The sequence below is a fragment of the Dipodomys spectabilis genome, unplaced genomic scaffold, assembly GCF_019054845.1.
Source record: "Dipodomys spectabilis isolate Male_0828 unplaced genomic scaffold, ASM1905484v1 ptg000093l, whole genome shotgun sequence".
Classification (NCBI taxonomy): Eukaryota; Metazoa; Chordata; class Mammalia; order Rodentia; family Heteromyidae; genus Dipodomys; species Dipodomys spectabilis.
Genome location: NW_024870770.1, coordinates 1,663,526 through 1,674,271, shown reverse-complemented (window position 1 = coordinate 1,674,271; position 10,746 = coordinate 1,663,526). Strand labels below are relative to the sequence as shown.

The 10,746-nt window shown below is 33.6% G+C and overlaps 1 pseudogene; it reads right to left on the bottom strand.

The window, feature by feature from the left end:
• Positions 1-602: 602 nt before the first annotated feature.
• On the bottom strand, positions 603-702 carry LOC122112308 (annotated as a pseudogene).
• Between the last annotated feature and the right edge of the window lie 10,044 nt (positions 703-10,746).

Here is a 10,746-nt window from a genome sequence, read left to right as displayed (position 1 = left end):
AATTATATTTTAAAATAATCTGTATTTTGTTTGTATAATGTCCATAATCTATTTCATTCTCTCCTAGATATAATACTTTGAATTCTACATTGTTCTATATTATATAGGTTCATTAATAAATGTGTTATTTCAGATAGCATTCCATATAGAAAAAGTTTAAGATTCCTTTTTTACCTAGGTCCTTATAGTATTTTATTTCTTTGGGATAAAATGACAATGTTATCTACTTTCAAAAGTTTTGTAAAGATTATGCTATATAAAGGCCTTTCTAAGGTGAGGATTTAATACACTGATGTCAAATTAACTTTCAGTTCAATGAATTATATGTGTTGTTACATTTGTATTTTTTATTGTGAAAATACTGTACCGAGGGGTTACAATTACATGGGCAAGATAATGAGTAAATTTCTTATCAAGCATTGTAGCCTCCTCCTTTGTTTCCCCTTCCCATCCCTTCCCATCCTCCCCCTGCCCCCCCACTCAATCCTCCCCACTACCCCCACCCCGCACCAAAGTTGTAAAGTTCATTTTTGACATAACAACTTGTATTTTTGTAATCAATTTTTTAATAACTGTTTTTCATTTCTTGCTTATGAAGAATGAAAAATATTGAATTCTTCACAAATTTTCATATCATCCTTTTGCAAATGCCATGATAATCTCTATATTGTTGTAATTTGGGTAAACGTGCTGCTGAAGCATGTAGTATCCTGTAAATTTAAGTAGTTAATGATGCAATCTTTATACAGGCATATATCCTTGTTTGACTGTTTGTAACCAGGAAACCTTATTGTTCCTAAAAATGCTATTGATCTTAATTCTCTAAAATTCTGTGTATATTGGAAAAAACATATTGTTTGGTCGATTGCTCACATTTGCAATTTTTTGTCAATGACTATTTCAAGTTTTTTTCATTTTAAATTTGATCATACTTTGAAGCCTTTATAGCTAGGTCCAAAGGTGATAGCTTTTCAAGTACTTATTTATCAACTGAGTTAGCTTTGTGGAGCTAATGGATTCAAAGCAAGCCTTGCTTAAGAGCTACTTCTAAACTTCTGGGCTTAAAATTTCCTAAATGAGGTCGTACTGGCACAAATGTCTACCTGACCATTTACTCTTCTTTCATATAGCAACAGACCAACCAGAATATCTTACCCTGACAGCATAGATTGTCTTACTGGAACAAAACTAATCTTAGTTAAAAAGGATCATGGAGAGATGAACAATTAAGACAGAATCATTTAGACTAGAAGGTATTTTATCAAAATATAATTGTTTCTTATACCTAATATTTCAAAAGTAGCTAAAGCCAAGAAGATGAAAAAGTTTTCACATGCATGATTACCTAATGTCCTGGCCAGTCTACCATCCAACCAGGCAGGAATTTACACTACTGCCTTTCTTTCACCAAATATTTTCATAGTTACAAGAAAAGTCTATATGTTTCTCCTTGATATTAGGCCTTAAATTGGTGATGTTTATCACAGTGTTTCCTCTTGCCTCTAGGATGTAAATCTACAAATGGTAAAGCTTTAGGTCCAACTCTGCCAAACACGGAGGTAGAAATAATGGAGCAATACTTTAAAACACAGTTGCTTTTGATGCCCTAACCACAACAGTACATTGCAAAACATGTGCCTTTTTCTTACATTATATATAGTTAAATATTTTATCTTTATACGTGCTAATATTTTATTTCACACAGTGAAACTTACTAGAATTAATTGATAATTTGACATATAAATAGATTGGAATATAAATAATAAGGTTTAGAATGTACATTAGAATATAAAAAGCATCAATTCAATGTCTTCGGTATAAACTTTTGATACCTTCTAAGTGTTCTTGGTCTTCTGAATTCACATTGTAAAAAAAAATTATTGTTTTCCTCTAATCTTTAAGGGACTTTACCCTGCTGCTCTGTTTATTGTTTTAATTCACTGATGCCAAAATATTTCTCTCCAATTTCGGAAGCCTTCCCAATGATTATACCCAATTTTTCTGATATGATATCTAAAAAGTATTACTCTTCTGCAGGACCCATGGGTACTAGGATCCCAGGTCCCAGTTATCTGCTTCATCAGATAACAAGGGCAAGATATCTCACCTAGACTCATGAAACATGTCAACAGAAAGTAATTGAAAATACATCTCAATTCCTTACGACACCAGAATTAGCAGTATGCAATTGTGAAATGCAATGCAACTTAAAATGCAAGATGAGATCACAAAATCTAACAGAAAGTACAGCAATTCAAACTTTCAAAAAAATGACCAGACCACATGTGTGACCAAGATCACAAATGTCACAAAATTATTTTTAATACCCCTCTTCTAATCATTACTGAAAGATTTAGTCCAGCATAAGTAGGCCAAAAAAACAGTTCCTGAACGATAGATCCATAATTGGTCTACCAAGGCTAGGAAAACTTGACTTCAGGTCAAATATAATTCACAAAAACATTAATTGAGAAGATCGTTAATGCTTCAAAATACTGGTACTTCAGTAAAACTTGGTTCTGTTGTATAAAAATGTTATCATTCACAAACAAATGACAACCTACATTTAATCTCCTGAAAACAGATTCCTTTTCAAATAATATTTTAAAAATCACATTCACCAAAATAACATTTGACAAGTAGACGATAGTGACATTACAAATTTTTCAAGTTTAGGGTGCAAGTTACAATAGAGTTGATTAATTTCTCCAGCACTAATGCCAAGCAGTTTCAACCATTCATTAAAGTGCAGAAATAGTACCACCCACCATTTGTGTTGTTCAGTAGGTGCCTTCCAGAAATGTGTCAAATAGAACAACCTTCCATAATCCAAACCCAAACACTAGCTAATATAGTGTTTTATCACTTAATAAGGTACATTTTAAAAAGTCACAAATAGATGCTTTATCATATGTTGTTTTATGATTTCCCTATCTGTCTAACATAGTAAGAAATATGACTTAAAGTCATGAATATGGGTACTCATCAGAGATGTGACAAACATAAAATCTGTCTTCTATTTCTATCATATTCCTCTATAGTAGTAAATCATGGTTTTCTTCTTTTTCCAAAACTTATAGGTAGTAGAAAATATTATCCCATGTAAAATAAAATAATCACAAACCTTTTAACAAAGCCATTTATAAAATTTTGTAGTTAGGAATATATTCTAAGCCATATTTAAACTTTCTTGATGAATAAAGATTAATCTTCCAAATGGATGAGAATAAAATCATGTCTAGGTCCTTCACGTCTCCAGTCTTGCAAATTGTTATTTCAGATGAATAAATTATGGAAATATAAGCTGACATCAGTTCAAGTATATTCAGGATTGAAACTCCATGGAATGTATTTAAACCTTTCAAAATATTAACAGACAGTTTACCAGAATGACTATCAGGAAGTTGAAACCAGAGAGGAATAATAGTAAAGACATAGAATGAATGACAAATGGAACAAGGGACAAGTACAGCTAGAATACTCAATGTACACATGTGATAAAGGACATGGTAAATCTGAAATAAATCTTGGAGAAGGGTTTGGTTGAGAATAACAGAAGAAGTCACTCTGATCCAGGAGAATTGGACAATTAGATGGACATATTTATTGTAATACACTTGCAAAACCTTTTGAAAATTAGTTAAAAAACACAACAAAAAACAAAAACACACAAAAATCACAACCAAACAGCAATCTCTAGAAAGGATGAATGTGACCACTCAAAATTTTAAATAGTTAATGAAAGGTAGTCTTGGGAAAGCAAACAAAGCTGTTCAAAGAGGGCAGTTTTGGGTAGCAGAGAATTTTGAACAGATTTAAATAGATTGTCTAAGGATATGAATCACCTATATCTGCTGCAAATATTTTCTTCTGTGAGTTCTCTTTGTCTGCAATGGATAATCCAGTCCTCAGCCACACTTTATAGCTTGTGAAGATAGAATGGCAGAAACAATATCAAGAACCCATTACTCCACTGGAGACAGAAACGTCCTCTATGTTTTCTTTCATCTCTCTTAAATACTCTTTCGTCAAACTTTTAAGGCAAGTGATTTCTTTTGTTTTTCCTTTTTCTTTTTTAATTTTATTTTATTTTATTTTATTTGTTGACATACTGTACAGAGGAGTTACAATTACATGGGTAGGATAATGCATACATTTCTTACCAAGCATTGCAGCCTCCTCCTTTGTTTACCCTTCACATCCCTTCCCAGCCTTCCCCCTCACCCCCATCCCAATCCTTCTCCTTCCTCCCCGTTCCCCCTGCCCCGCACCGACATTGTAAAGCTCGTTTTGGACATGACAACTTGTACTTTTCATTGCTGCAACAGGTCCACCTGTTTCCTTAAACAACTGGTTTTTCCCCATGTCCTCCACAAGTTATACTGACATCAAATATAGAGAAAGCAGGGGTTATACTGTGGGGGAGGGATACACAAAGCAACAAAGAGATAATCTTATAAATACCTTAGAAACATATGCATGAAAGAAAAAAACATTAAAATACATATCTAAGGGTTCATTTTCCTGACATCACATTATCTGACCTTTTCCGCTTGACTCATACATATACTAGATATTGCAAATAAGGGAAACCATGGGACCTATGTTTCTCTGGGCCTGGCTTACTTCACTTAATATAATTTTTTCCAAGTTTTTCCATTTCCTAACAAATGGGGCAATGTCGTTCTTTCTGATGGAGGCATAGAATTCCATTGTGTATATATACCACATTTTCTTGATCCATTCATCTACTGAGGGGCATCTGGGTTGGTTCCATATCTTAGCTATGGTAAATAATGCTGCAATAAACATAGTTGTGCTGGTAGCTTTAGTGTGGTCTTGTTTGTAAACATTTGGGTAAATGCCCAAAAGTGGGATTGGTGGGTCATAGGGGAGTTCTATGTGAAGTCTTTTGAGGAACCTCCATACTGCTTTCCAAAGTGGTTGAACAAGTTTACATTCCCACCAAAAATGAAGTAAGGTTCCTTTCTGTCCACATCCCCTCCAGCATCTTTTGTTGTTAGAGTTCTTGATTTTTGCCGTTCTAACTGGAATGAGGTGTTATCTCAATGTTGTTTTGATTTGCATTTCTTTTATGGCTAGGGATGTTGAACCTTTCTTCATGTGTCTATTGGCCATCCTTCGTTCCTTCTTCAGAGAAGTTTCTCTTTAAGCCTTTCGCCTACTTATTTATTGGGCAGTAGTTTCTTTGAGGATTTGTTGTTGGGGGATATAATTTTTTGAATTCCAAGTATATTTTAGATATGAGACCCTTGTCCGTTGTATGGCTATTAAAGATCTTCTCCCAATCCGTAGGCTTTCTATTGATCTTGCTAGCTATATCATTTGCCCTGCAGAAGATCTGCAACTTTATGCAATCCCATTTGTCCAACCTTTCTTTGATTTGTTGTGTTTCTGGGTCTCTATTCAGAAAATTTCGGCCTGAGCCAAGGAGACATAGGGTTTCTCCTATTCCATCCTGTAATATTTTCAGTGTCTGCTTTGAGTTCAAGGTCTTTGATCCATTTGGAGTTGATTCTGGTGCAGGGTGATATGTAAGGATCTAGCTTTAGTTTTCTACATGTAGTTAACCAATTTTTCCAGCACCATTTACTGAAGAGGCTGTCTTTCTTCCATTCTATTATTTTAGCTCCCTTATCGAAGATTAGATGGCTATAGGTCTGTAGGTTTATTTCTGGGTTTTCAATTCTATTCCATTGGTCCTGAGGTCTGTTCTTATGCTAATACCAAGCTGTTTTGATTACTATGGCTTTATAGTAGAGTTTGAAATTTGGTATTGATATTCCTCCAGCAGTGTTCTTTCCTTTGAAGAGCGTTTTTGCTATTCGGGCTCTTTTATTGTTCCATATGAATTTTTGGATTGCCTCTTCTATTTCCTTGAAGAATGAGGTTGGAATTTTGATAGGTATTGCGTTGAATTAGTAGATAGCCTTGGGAAGTATTGCCATTTTCACGATGTTAATCTTTCCAATCCAGGAGCATGGGAGGTTTTGCCATTTTTTAAGTTCTGTGTTGATTTCCTTTTTCAAGATTTTAAAGTTTTCATCATAGAGGTCCTTCACTTCTTTAGTTAAGTTAATTCCTAGGTATTTTATTTTTTGTGGGGCTATTACAAATGGAGTTGCTTTCCTAATTTCAGACACACTTTTCTCATTGTTGGCATAGAGAAAAGCCATTGATTTTGGGGGGTTAATTTTATACCCTGCTACTTTGCCAAAGTTTTGAATCAGCTTGAGTAATTTGGGAGTGGAGTCTATGGGATTCTTTAAATACAAGATCATGTCATCTGCAAAGAGGGAGAGTTTTATTTCTTTTTCCCTATTTGGATCCCCTTTATGTCTGCATCTTGTCTTATTGCTGTAGCTAGGCATTCTAATATTAGATTGAAGAGAAGTGGAGAGAGTGGGCATCCTTGTCTTGTTCCTGAGTTAAGAGGAAATGGCTTTAGTTTTTCACCATTGAGTATAATGCTGGCTGTAGGTTTGTCATATAAAGCCTTTATTGTATTGAGGAATGTAAGTCAAGTGATTTTGAATTATATCTTTCATTCTTTGTTCTGGCAAAGTAATTAACCAAACTAATTTGCTAAATATTATTTGCCATTTTTTCTACCATGCTGTTTACTTGTCTAAAAGAGCCCATTAAACTTCACCTTTGCATTTGGTTGCCACAAAAACCCAAGGTCTATGTTAATGAGGACAAATTCTAATGTAAAACTTTGTCTCCAAACAACCGGTCCAAGAAGCTGTGATCACAAATATTTAGCTATACTTTTTTTCTTTTACATTGAAAGTCTTCTTGTGTCTAAAGTGCCACAAAAATAAGTACTCCATCTACTTTTTGGTTCAATCACTTCTAACCTCAAAGATATATTTTGCTAAGAAGATGCTTAGAGGAAACCAAAGTATACTCCACTTTTATGTTCTCTCTTAGGTCTCTCCTTACATACCATATCAGGATCAGTGAAGTTATTCTTTGCAAAATTATTTCAATAGATTATTTTTCTCTTGGTCTTGCATTTGCTCAGCAAGATGTATCTAAAATAATAGAGTTAAATGATCCATACCTTGGGTGACAGTGTCTGTTACAAAGGACAATGCTTCTATGTCCTAAATCTATGTCCTCCTCTTAGCTCTTGCCTAATTTCCAATTAAGCACAGCTTCTTGGCCTCAAGTCCAGTGTTTCCAATTAAGCACAGCTTCTTGGCCTCAAGTCCAGTGAAGCTGAAAGACTAAAAGATGTCCTCCTCACCCTGCCCCGCTATATCTTCATTCTTTCTCTTTTAAAACTCTTTGAAGTTGCCTCATTTGAACACAGAATTTATTTTCCTGTCTTCATTCAGTCTATTCTGCATTGTAGTGAGCCATATAGGCTCTGTAAAATCACTTTAGGTAGCAAAAATATTAAGACAATCTATATCAAAATTTCTGGCCTCCCTCCACTGCTGAAGTCAATATGCTTAGATAGGGCTTGTAAGAACATTGTTTGCTTACCCTTTCAACTTTCTCAATTCTTTTCTGATCCCAAACTTTTTGGCTTATGTAATGAGAAGTCTTCACTACCTCATGTTGATAAGGATATTATTTTTGTGAGCTGCTTATAAATGTGTAATCATTGGAGTATCCAATCAGATTTTTTTTCTGTGTTTCAGTGCTTCACGTGCAAAGACATTGGGGAAAGTGTTACAAACAGAAAAGTGTGAACCCAATACCTTCTTTCATTTTGGAGGGCACTTTCTGCCTAAATATTTTGACCCAAATTATCTTTTTCAAAGAAGAATTTTGGTAATTAAAGTTCAATTCACAAATTTTGATGTCTAAGTTTTTTTTAAGAACTTTGAATTTCACACAGTGAGAGTATATTTCCTGGGTAAGGACAATTCTCAAGGGAACCTACAGGATTTACAGTAAGGTTTCTGAAGTTTGTTTAGTGTGAAAATGAGCTATTTTTACCCACTTTTCTCCCTCTCAACTAAGTCTCCATAGTTTCTTTGGATGAAAGCCTATTTTCCCAGGCAATTTTCTTAATAGGCTAAGTTGTTAAAAAGTTTGAACACTTAAAATATGCCTGTCATAATTTTTAAACTCTTTTGAAATTCCTTTATCAAAATCACGTTTTCCCCAATCCTAATTCAACCTTTAACATCAAAAACTGTAACATGTTGTTCACATGATATAGTGTCCATGCAACTATTATTTTCCAGTGGTTTTATGTGTATATATGAACATATAAGCTGATGCTGAGCAAAATGAACTCCAAGATATGAATACAGAGATTTTTTTGCAGTTGTTTTTAATGTACTATATGATTTCTATTTTCTTTGGGGTTTTCCCCCTATGATTTGTCCCCGGCTCTATTTGATTTTGGTAGCCTGTGTATTGTGTATACATTTACCTTAATTAGGGAAGGGAACAGGAACAACAAAATGGCGACACAAAGGACAAAGAGCAAGACAATGCAATAGCATTACTCACAAGACAATATGTTGGAAATGTACATTACAACTTGTGAGGAGTATTGAGGTGAAAGAAAACTGTGAGAAAAATGAAAGGGGGTAACAAGTTTGAAAAGTTATGTATTCACTACCTCACAATTACTGTAACCCCATTGTACATCAATTTGACAATAAAATTAAATTAAAAAATAAGCTGCATAAAATATAATTTCACTGTATTGTATAGTAAATATTATTCTGTATTTCATGTAGCAACTTTTTAAAAATCAATACTATTTGGCATCTAATTTGAATCGATTACTCCTTTTTTATCAGAGAGTCATCAACTTGAATGTTATCCAACTAGACAATATTTTCACAATAAACTTGCCAATATTTTGAAAAAAGAATAAATTTAGTACTTTCTCATACTAAAACCGAAAACAGTTTAATTCTATGGAAACCCATAACTTTTAAAAGTAAATAAGTTGTTATGAGGACAGAATATATGTGTTCCTCAAAACTCCTATGACTAATAAGTACTCATTTTCAAATTCTGAACATTCCATATCTGAGAGATTCAAAACAGTACCTGTTTGCATGTTATGTAATTTTGCAATAGATGCAGTTTCCAATGGAGTGTTACAAATTGAGAAGTCAACAGAAAAATAGCCACATTCTGGTAGAGGAAAAAATTATGAAGCATCTGTAATTAATTCTTCAAGAGTAAGCACATTTTATCAGAGTAAGCTATTATTTCTATGACCATCAATCCCAGGATTTATGCCATAAAGTCATCCTAGTCCAATAGTTTCCAACTTAAAAAGTGCACCTTAAAATTCCCTTAATTCACATCATGAACAGCTTATCTCTATTGTGAAAAATACTACACCTCTGATAATGTGATGCTCTCCTTGTTCTGGAAAGAATACTACAATAAACTGGGTTGCATCATTTTTCCCCTAGTGAGATTCTTTAGATGAGATCACTTGCAAATATTATTCATTTTTATACTTTTTTAAACTATCACAGATATTCAGATGCTAAGGTCAGAAGATTATGGTTGAAATCTCCAATAAACTCAGAAAAAGTCAGACACAAGTGGCACTGAGATTGAAGTGGTAGTGCACGATCCTTGAGTATAAACAGGCTCAGAGACAGTTTCCAGTCCCAGATCTCAAGCCCTAGGACAAACCATTAAAACAAAAACAAATCCCAAATGTAGCATTTTTCTCATTGTATACAGTGGCACGTAATTAAGGAACTTGCTTCCTGTGTTACATATAGGTAGAAGAAAGAAGATGTCACACAATTATTCTCTTCAGACAATGTCATACAAAACCCTCAAAAATTGCAATTTTTTCTATATTTATAAATTAATATTGATTTGTTGGCAACTCTGTCTAGATTATTTACATTATCATCTTATACATGAACTTTTGGAAGTATCTATTAACTAAGATCTAATTATAACTGGTTTGAAAGCATATTCTAGGCAAATAGAATGCCAGAAACATTTGTGAATTTGTCAATTAAACCCTCTACTTAAAAAGAATTTTGTAGTATCCTATAAAATATTAAATTACAAAAAAAACCTAAAATATTTATGTTAACTCTAAATTCTAATTTAGAAATATCTACAAAGTTCTGCATTTGATGAACTTTGCTATTTCTCTAGACTTAAGATTTTGTAATCCTTCCTCATTTTTTAGAATCCAACAGAATGATGCTTACTTACTTTTTCAAATTTTGGGTGGTAATCATGAGCCATTTTGAATCTGGGAATATTCTGTAATGAAGAGAGCATTTAAAACACAACTGAAGATTATACACGAGTTACATTTCAATAGGAAAGTTGACTTTTCAAAACATAATGACAAAATTAGCCCAAACTTGCAACTGTGTATTCGTTTCTTGTTGTTTGGTATGTTTTATTAGACAAAATTATACTACCTGTTCCAGGGAAGGTATCGCTATTTAATTCTACTCTCTAATCTCCTGCCTTAGTCTGAGTGCTAGAATTCCAGGCTTGTATCACATTGCCTTGCCATGGTTTGTTGGTTTATTTAATCTAGACATAGACTAGCAAATCTGAACTTCTCCAATGATATTATCCAGTAGACTGACTGCTCAGAGTGTTTATGTACTATTTTCAAAGATCTTCTAAATTTGACACAGGATATGATCATTTTCAGATGCACCTGCTGGTATCTCTGATTCATTCGATCCTTTTAATAATAATTACTTGACTCTCTTACTATCTCTCGTCCCTACCTATGTAATAGTCTCA